Source organism: Vulpes vulpes, chromosome 12, assembly GCF_048418805.1.
Source record: "Vulpes vulpes isolate BD-2025 chromosome 12, VulVul3, whole genome shotgun sequence".
Lineage (NCBI taxonomy): Eukaryota > Metazoa > Chordata > Mammalia > Carnivora > Canidae > Vulpes > Vulpes vulpes.
The window spans coordinates 78,779,906-78,789,541 of NC_132791.1; the positions used below are offsets into that span (position 1 = coordinate 78,779,906).

Sequence of the window (9,636 nt, forward strand, 5' to 3'; positions counted from 1 at the left end):
GAGAGTCTCTTATGGTTTATCTCCCTCTCTGATTTTGTCTTGTTTTATTTTCCCTCCCTTCCTCTATGATCCCCCATTTTGTTTTGTATATTCCACATATGGGTGATATCATATGGTAATTGTCTTTCTCTGACTGACTTACTTTGCTCTCTAGTTCCATCCACATCATTGCAAATGGCAAGATTTCGGGTTTTTTGGTGGCTGCGTAGTATTCCATTGTGTATATGTATGTATATATATATATATATATATATATATATATATATATATATACACCACCTCTTCTTTATCCATTCATCTGTCTATGGACATCTGGGCTCTTTCCAGATAATATGGCTATTGTGGACATTGCTGCTATAAACATTGGGGTGCAGATGCTCCTTTGGATCACTGCATTTGTATCTTTGGGGTAAATCCCTAGTAGTGCAATTGCTGGTTTATAGGGTAGCTCTATTTTCAACTTTTTGAGAAACCTCCATACTGCTTTCCAGAGTGGCTGCACCAAATTGCATTCCCACCAACAGTGTAAGAGGTTCCCCTTTCTCCACATCCTTGCCAACATCTGTCATTTCCTGACTTGCTAATTTTAGCCATTCTGGTGTGAGGTGGCTAAACACCAGATCTGTATTGGTGATACTAAGTGATACTGAGTATTTATTTTTTGATACAAAAAATCTAATGTATCTGTATTTCCCTGATACTAAGTGATACTGAGTATTTTTTCATGCATCTGTTGGCCATTTGTATGTCTTTTCTTGGAGAAATGTGTGTTTATGTCTTCTGCCCAGTTTTTTTTTTTCTGCCCAGTTTTTGATTGGATTATTTGTTTTTTGGGTGTTGAGTTTGAAAAGTTTTTTATAGATTTGGATACTAGCCCTTTATCTGATAAGACATTTGCAAATAACTTCTCTCATTCTGTCTTTTGTCTTTTGGTTTTGTTGGCTGTTTCCTTTGCTATGCAAAAGCTTTTTATCCTGATGAAGTCTCAAGTGCTCATTTTTGAGCTAATCTTTGCCTTTGGAGATGTGTCTAGCAAGAAGTTGCTGCAGTCGAGATCATAGAGGTTGCTGCCTATGTTCTCCTCTAGAATTTTGATGGATTCCTGTCTCACATTTAAGTCTTTCATCCATTTTGAGTCTATTTTGTGTATGGTATAAGGAAATGGTCCTTACAACGGTCTGCATGTGGCCATCCAATTTTCCTAACACCATTTGTTGAAAAGCCTTTTTTCCTATTGGGTATTCTTTCCTGGTTTGTCAAAGAGGAGTTGACCATAGAGTTGAGGGTCTATTTCTGGGTTTTCTATTGTGTTCCATTGATCTATGTGTCTTTTTTTGTGCCAGGACCATACTGTCTTGATGATCACAGCTTTGTAATAGAGCTTGAAGTCCAAAATTGTGATACTACCATCTCTGATTTTTCTTTTTCAACTTTCGTCTATTTGAGGTCTTTTCTGATTCTATTTAAATTTTAGGATTATTTGTTCCAGCTCTGTGAAAAAAAAAGCTGATGGTATTTTTTTTTTTTTTTTAGATTTATTTATTTATTCACGAGAGACACACACACACAGAGGCAGAGACACAAGCAGAGGAAAAAGCAGGCTCCTTGCAGGGAGGCTGATGTGGGATTTGAACCCTGGACTCCAGGATCATGCCTTGAGCTGAAGGCAGACACTCAACCATTGAGCTACCCAGGTGTCCCAAGTTGATGGTATATTGATAGGGATTGCATTGAATGTATAGATTCCTCTAGGTAGCTTAGACATTTTAACAATATTTGTTCTTTTAATCCACGGGCATGGAATATTTTTCCATTCCTTTGTGTCTTCCTGAATTTCTTTCATGAGTATTCTATGGTTTTCTGGGTACTAGATCCTTTGCCTCTTTGGTTAGGTTTATTCCTAGGTATCTTACAGTTTTTGGTGCAATTGTAAGTGGGATCAACTCCTTAATTTCTCTTTCTTCTGTCTCATTGTTAGTGTATAGAAATGCAACTGATTTTATATCCTGCCACTTTGCTGAATTCCTGTATGAGTTCTAGCAATTCTGGGGTAGAGTCTTTCAGGTTTTCTACATAGAATATCATGTCATCTGCAATGAGTGAGAATTTGATTTCTTCTCTGCCAGTCTGGATGCCTTTTATTTCTTTTTGTTGTCTTATTTCTGCAGCTAGGACTTCTAGTACTATATTGAACAACAGTACATGCTCTTATTTTTCTTTCCATTATCTGCAGCATCTTCAAATAGCTTCTCCTGTCACATTTCCAATTTAATTTCTTTGTTCTATCTTTCATTGTTGTTGTTGTTGTTGTTGTTGTTGTTATGGGAGAGCAAAATGCCAAACATGTCCATTTAAAAAAGAAAAACATGTTAGGACATGCCTCACAAAAATATCAGAACTTATTATAAGCCATAATACTTAAGATAGCATAGTTGCTGCAAGCCTAGCCAATTGGACCAATGAAACAGAAGAGAAAGCAAAGAAACAGAGTCACATTATATTTGGACAGTTGGTATATAACAGAGACAGCGGCATGTTATTGGAGACTATATAATAAATGATGCCAACAATTTCTTGTCCATGTGAATATAATGAAATTTGATCCCTCTCTCACAGCACATAAATGTGACAGGCAAAGCTGTAAAGCTTTTAGAAAGTTTAAGAGAATATCATCATGACCTCAAGGTAGAAAGCATTTCTAAAATAATACACAAAAAGCACAAAGCATAAAGGAAAAGATTCACACATCTAACTTAACTAAAATTAAGAACTTCAGTTCCAAGAAAGTCATAAATAGGAAAAAATTCCATAAACAAGGAGGTGATATTTGTAAAATATATAACCAATAAAGGACCACATCTGAGAATGTATAAGGAGCTAGTCAACATACAAAAAAAGAAAAAAATATCTAACATTAAACTCAATTTTTAAAATGGGCAAAAGATTTGAACAGGCTTTTTAACAAGAGAGGAAGCTTAAATGACCAATAAATATATGGGAAAATATATTTGGCTTCATTAAAAATCAGAGAAATTCTTTCTCTTTCTCCTTCCCCCCCTTTTTAAAAGAGAGGGATCAAAAGCATGCCTATGAACAAGCTGGGAGGGGCAGAGAGAGAGAGAGAATCTTAAGCAGACTCCACATCCAGCAAGGAGCCTGACATGGAGCTCAATCCTACAACACTGAGATCATGACTTGAGCTGAAATAAAGAGTTGGGTTCTTAACCAACTGAGCCACACAAGTGCCCCAGAAATCTCAGAAATTCCAATTAAAATCTCCAAGATTTTGCCCCAGATTGGCAAAAATTGAGAGATGATAAACCAAGATCATGAAGGATGTAGAGCCACAGGAGCTCTACAACCACTCTGGAAATCATGTGGCATTGCTTATAAAGTTGAATATGTGTGTATCTTTAGAATCAGCATTTCTAATACTTTGTCCATATTCTGGAGAAGCCCCCACACAGGAGATATCTACAAGAATATTTATAGAAGTATGTCTTTTAATAAGAATACATACAACCCTAATGTGGAAGAATAATAGAAAGGATAAATAAATAACGACACTGTCGTCCCGTGGAACACCATTCAGCAGTGAAAATGAACTCAACAGCATGTCTCAACATGGAAGGATCTTCACAAACATAACATGGAGTCCAAAAAATAATGCACAAAACACTACCTATAGTGAAATTCTACTAGTGTAAAATTCAAAAGCTTGCAGAATTAAAGAGTTCATTGGTTAGGGCTCTGAAGTAATAAAACTACAAAGAAAAGGTAAGGGAAAATGATAGACACGATGTTCAGGACAGTGGTCACCCATTGGGGTGAGGTAGCAGAGTACAGGAGATGGATCTTGCATGAGCACACTGAAATATCATGGGAAAAGGGTAATATTTTGTTCTTGAGCTGGTGGAGGGGTGTATGTGTCTATGTATTGTCAGTGTTTTATACTCCTCACATACATTTGAAATATTATCATTATACATTCAAAGTATAGTAATGTATTTTTTCTAAAAGGATTGAGATGAGTAAGTTTATTATTTGGAAGGAAAGAAAGAATAGAAAGAAGAAAATGGGGAGAGAGGAAGGCAGGAAGGGAGAGGAGCTACCAAGAGGGCATGAGTAAGAGTCTAGGTATTTGTCAGTGTTCAACAAAGAAGATATGAATGAAGGGACAGTAATCAGGGAGGGTTGCCCAGAGGAGGGGAGTCTTGAGATGTGCTTTGAAGAACTGATAGGATATGTTAAAGTAAAGAGATGGAGAGGAAATGAAAAGAATCCTTATGAGGAAAAGAAGATGTACAAAAAAAATCTGGAGGAATGAGCCCAAGAAGAATCCACAAGGCAAACAGTCCTCTCTCCTGTGTCCACTCAGTAGATGGTAGGGAGGTCTGTGTCTCTTGGGGAGCCTGTGGCAAAGGACGGCGATGCATAGATGGCAAAGCCCCATCAAGGAGGGCCCTGAAAGTCAGGAAAGATCAGTGAGGCTGCTTTAGTTCAGCTGGTGGTGACCACAGTCCCCTCTGAGGAGCTGAAAGGGAGACTCTGACCCTCATGGGGATGCTAGAGCCCCCTGAGTCCCTTAGCCATCTTGGTGAATCCAGACTTTATGTTCTTGCTCTATCAGAATGCCCTGCAGATATTGGATAAATTCCTACTCTCTATCTTCTAGGGCTTAGTTATGTGGAATCTGGCATTTCCTGAAAATAAGGAATGTGGGGTCAGGGGGATGTGGGATCCCTACTGCCTTCTCCCCACTGTGATTCTGCACCTGAGCTAAGATTTCCCTGAAGTTCTCCTCCCTGTGGAATGAGGTTAGAAACCCTGAAAACCATATGCCCAGAGGCCCCATTAGAGTGTGCAGTAAGTTGAAAATATGGCTGTGCCCCAAGAGGAATCTGCAGAGGATCCCTACAGTTGAGAGTCCTGTGAGACAGGGTCACTTATATGGAGTCCTGCTCAAGGTGGACTCCAACATCATATCTAGGTAAGTGGGACAAGCCAACCATGGGTTGGGTTCAGTGTAAAATTCCACCACTTCCATATTTAGGGGCAAGGAAAGCTCTCAAATTATGGCATATAAGATATAAACATTACTACTTTCTTTGCAAGGAATGCTTAAATGCCAGGTTTTTGTATAGCTGAGCTTCTCCTCTCATTTAGCTGAGCTGAGTGTTTACCTCATCAGAAAGACCTTCCTTAGAGGCTGCACCAGTTTTGTTCCCACCAAGAGTGGAAGAGCGTTCCTCTTTCTCCATATCCCTGCCAACACCTGTTTCTTCTGTTGTTAATTTTCACCATTCTGACAGGTGTGAGGTGGTATCTCATCATGGTTTTGATTTGCATTTCCCTGATGATGAGTGATGTTGAACATCTTTTCATGTGTCTCTTGGGCATTTGGATGTCGTTTTTGAAAAAAAATGTCTATTCATGTGTTTGGTCCATTTTTAAACTGGATTATTTGTATTTTGGGTGTTGAGTTTTATAAGATCTTTATAAACTGGTGGAGCCACCCTAGAAGACAGTGTACAGTTTCCTCAAAAAGTTAAGAATAGAACCACCCTACAGTCTAGCAATTGCACTACTAGGTATCTTTCCAGAGGATACAAAAATACTAATTCTAAGGGGTACATGCTCCTCAATGTTTATAGCAGCATTATCTATGAAACTATGGAAGCAGTCCAAATGTCCATCAACATATGAATGGATATAGAAAATGTGTTATATACGTAGTGGAATATTACTCAGCCATAAGAAGAAGAAAATCTTGCCATTTGCAATGACATGGATGGAGCTAGAGAATATTATGATAAGTGAAATAAGTCAGAAAAAGACAAATACCATATGATTTTACTCATATGTGGAATTTAAGAAACAAAACTGATGATCATAGGAAAAAAGAAACAGCCTCTTAGCTCTAGAGAGCACACTGATGGTGTTGGGAGGATGGGTGAAATAGATGATGCGGATTAAGGAGGGCACTTATGGTGAGTACTGGGGAATGTATGGATGTGTTCAATCACTATATTGTACAGCTGAAACTAACATTACACTGTATGTTAACTAACTTGAATTTAAATAAAAACAGAAAGAAAGAAAGAAAGAAAGAAAGAGAGAAAGAGAGAAAGAAAGAGAAAGAAGGAAAGAGGCTTCCTTAATCTCAAGTAAAGTATCCCCTGGTCATTTTCTGTCATAGCACTTGCCATTCCCTACAATGTTTAGAAGAGTGGGACACTATTTTGTCATTGATCTACCTGAATTGCTTAGAGCAGTGCCTGCCAAATAATTGAGCAAATGAATATTATATGTGTATATGCATAAAAGAAGAGAGACACAAAGGTGGAGTAGGAGAGAGAGAAAGGATGAAGGAACAAGGAAGGAAAGGGGCAAAGGAAGAGAGGGGTCCCAGCTCAGGTCTCAGCTATGTCCACCACATAGGGATCCACATATATCTGAGCATGTCTGCCAGACTGTCAGATGGACCCACCAGGAATGTGGTTTCATGAGAAATTGAGGCATCACCAGAGATAAATACTCACTGTAGAGTAAAGGTAGTAAGAGAAGTAAACTTAGTCCTATTAACAAAGGCTGGAACATGTGAGGTGGGCACTGTAAAGTTCAGCATCTCATTTGGCAGCTTCCAATTCCCATGTAAATTCAAATGTGGTATATCCATTCATCAGCTGATGTTTTTTTCCCACTTTTTGGCTGTCATAAATAGTGTTTTCTGTAAACATTTATATACATGTTTTGTTGTAAACATACGTTTTTAATTCTCTTGGGTATATGCCTAGAAATGGAATTGCTGGGTAACATGATATATTATGTCTAACTTTTTTAAAAAAAGATTTTATTTATTTGAAAGAAAGTGAGAGAGAAGGCACAAGTGGATGTAGGCAGAGGGAGACGGAGAAGCAAACTCCCCTGGTGAGCATGGAGCTCCATCCCAGGATCCCGAGATCATGACCTGAACCAGAGACACACTCTTAACCCACTAAGCCACCACGGTGCCCCTGTATGAATGTTCTCATTTCTCCACATCCTCATCAACATGTATTTTTCTATTGTTTTAAACTCATACCACTATCCTAGTGAGTTTGTGAAAACAAGATGTTCTTATAATACTTAAACTTTGATCACTCCCTTCCCAATTTATATGCAATTATTTTCTAATTATGGTAGTTCTAATTATATCATAAATATCATACATCAGACATTGTTATTATTATTGCTTCATGTAGTCATTAAAAATATTGACCACATAGTTAACAAGGTCTTTGTCTATCATTCCTTCTTGTCTTTCAGATTTTTATTCAAGGCCATTATCTTCTTTGAAATTCTCTTTAGGGAATTCCTATTGATGGCGAAGGCCCTTAATTTGCACACATTCTTGAGAAAGATAATATCGGTTGGTAGAAATATCATATTTACAATTAATCCCTCAACCCATTGAAGTTCTTATTTCACTGTCTTCAAATTTCTATTGTTGCTTTTGAGAAGTCAGCCATTAATGTCTTTCTGTTGTAGGTAATTTGTCTTTTTCCACAAACTCCTTTTAGGATATTTTGTATATTTTCTATGGCAGGCTCACTTCAATGTACTGACATGATGATTCTTCGAATTTATCCTATTGGGATTCATTTGACTTCCTAAATATGAGGATTTATATCTTTCAACAATTCTGGAAAACACTTCAAATAATACCTCTGTGCCATTGTATCTATTTCTCCTTCTAGAATTTTGATCAGACATAGATCAAATATGTATGGTAAATAGTTAATTTAATAGTTAATTTAGTCTCTGACCTTTCAGATTTTTAAAATTTATTCATTTTGCTGTGCAGCTCCTGGATAACTTCTTTGAATATACTTTTTAGTAACTCTCTCTTTGGATGTGACTAATTTGCTATTTAACTTTTTTTTTTTTTAAGATTTTATTTATTCATTCATGAGAGACAGAGAGAGAGAGAGAGAGAAAGAGACACAGGCAGAGGGAGAAGCAGGCTCCATGCAAGGAGCCCAACGTGGGACTCGATCCCGGAACTCCGGGATCATGCCCTGGGCTGAAGGCAGACACTAAACTGCTGTGCCACTCAGGGATCCCCTGCTATTTAACTTCTCCATGGGTTTTTAAATCTTAGTTATTATGTGTTTTCATTTCTAGACATTTTACCATTTTAAAAATCTTGGTCATTTCTTAAAGTTTCTCGTTCCTTACTCATATTTTTAATATTTTACTTCTTTAAACATATTAAGCATAATTAATTATGTTCTGCCTCTGGTAATTCCAGAATCTTAAATCTTTACAGGTCTGGCTTTTGTCTCTTGTTTCTTCAGGCTGTCACTCATGGCTTATTTTCTTACAAGTTTTATGTGTTTTAACTGAGAGTTTCATGTTCCTTAGAACATTATCTATGGGAATTACTGGTAGATTGAGTAGAAGTTGTGTTCCTCCAGATAGGATTTGTGTTGACTTTCTCAGGCATCTGAGAGCATTTCCAGCCCAGAATCACTTTATTATTTTTTTTATTTTTTTAAAAATTTTTATTTATTTATGATAGCCACACACAGAGAGAGAGAGAGAGAGAGGCAGAGACACAGGCAGAGGGAGAAGCAGGCTCCATGCACCGGGAGCCCGATGTGGGATTAGATCCCGGGTCTCCAGGATCACGCCCTGGGCCAAAGGCAGGTGCCAAACCGCTGCGCCACCCAGGGATCCCCCCAGAATCACTTTAAATTTAACTGTCTGCCTCACATAATTTAGATCACAAAGATAGTCATTAGTTTCAATAGCTACCTAGCATCAACTGTTAGGATGATCAATTATTGGGGGAAATTTCTCCTTCCCGCCTCTACCTCTAGCATGAATGCAAAATTAAGCACATCTCCTTGCTGTACTTGCTCCATGAAGCGAGTTAATTCTTGTTCGCCATTACCTTTGCAGGGTAACTTGAGGTCCCAGGTACACACTAGGGACTCCTCTCAGTCTGTCCAATCTGGGAAGCTCCTAGACTTGTCTCGTGTGCCTGCCTCCCTGTACAGCAATCAAAAACATCAGTTCCTGGTCACCAGGGCATAGATGGGTGTACTTAGGGTTTAAGAGGATTTCAGTGCTTGCTTACCAGCTTTGTGCAGTGGCAGTATCATAGCCAATAAGATTTATCAAAGGCACAATTATTGCCAATTGAAAACTTTTCCCAGTTTTCTTGCCTCCCAAGATTGCTGTTTTCACTCAACTTTTGACTTTTCTGAATTCTTTTCATTCTTGACAAATTGGCAATGCATTTAAAAAGATTCCAACATTTTTAAACCCAGCATTTTTTTTCTTTTTTTTTACTGTTTTAGGACAGTGATTCAGGATATTTAGCTCATGTTGGAAATGGAGTTCCATCAACATCCTCTTTAAGGTATCACTATGGGCAGAAATCATCTATGAACATATATATTCCACAATAGCATAGAACACCATGTTGGGCACCTCATAGTAGCTGTTCAGCTCTCCTCAAGATGCTTTGGTTCTTCCTTCTTCCTTCATGTCTGCATCATGCTTAACTCTCAGGTTAATTCATTTAACAAATATGTATTAAACATCTGCCTTTACCATGATGCTAAGTGTTGGAAGATTCAGGAAAGA

At 37.9% G+C, this 9,636-nt stretch overlaps 1 pseudogene; it reads left to right on the forward strand.

Annotated features, from left to right (window-relative positions):
- The first annotated feature begins 9,125 nt into the window (after positions 1-9,125).
- LOC112920577 (U4 spliceosomal RNA) lies at positions 9,126-9,255 on the forward strand (annotated as a pseudogene).
- The last annotated feature ends 381 nt before the right edge of the window (positions 9,256-9,636 follow it).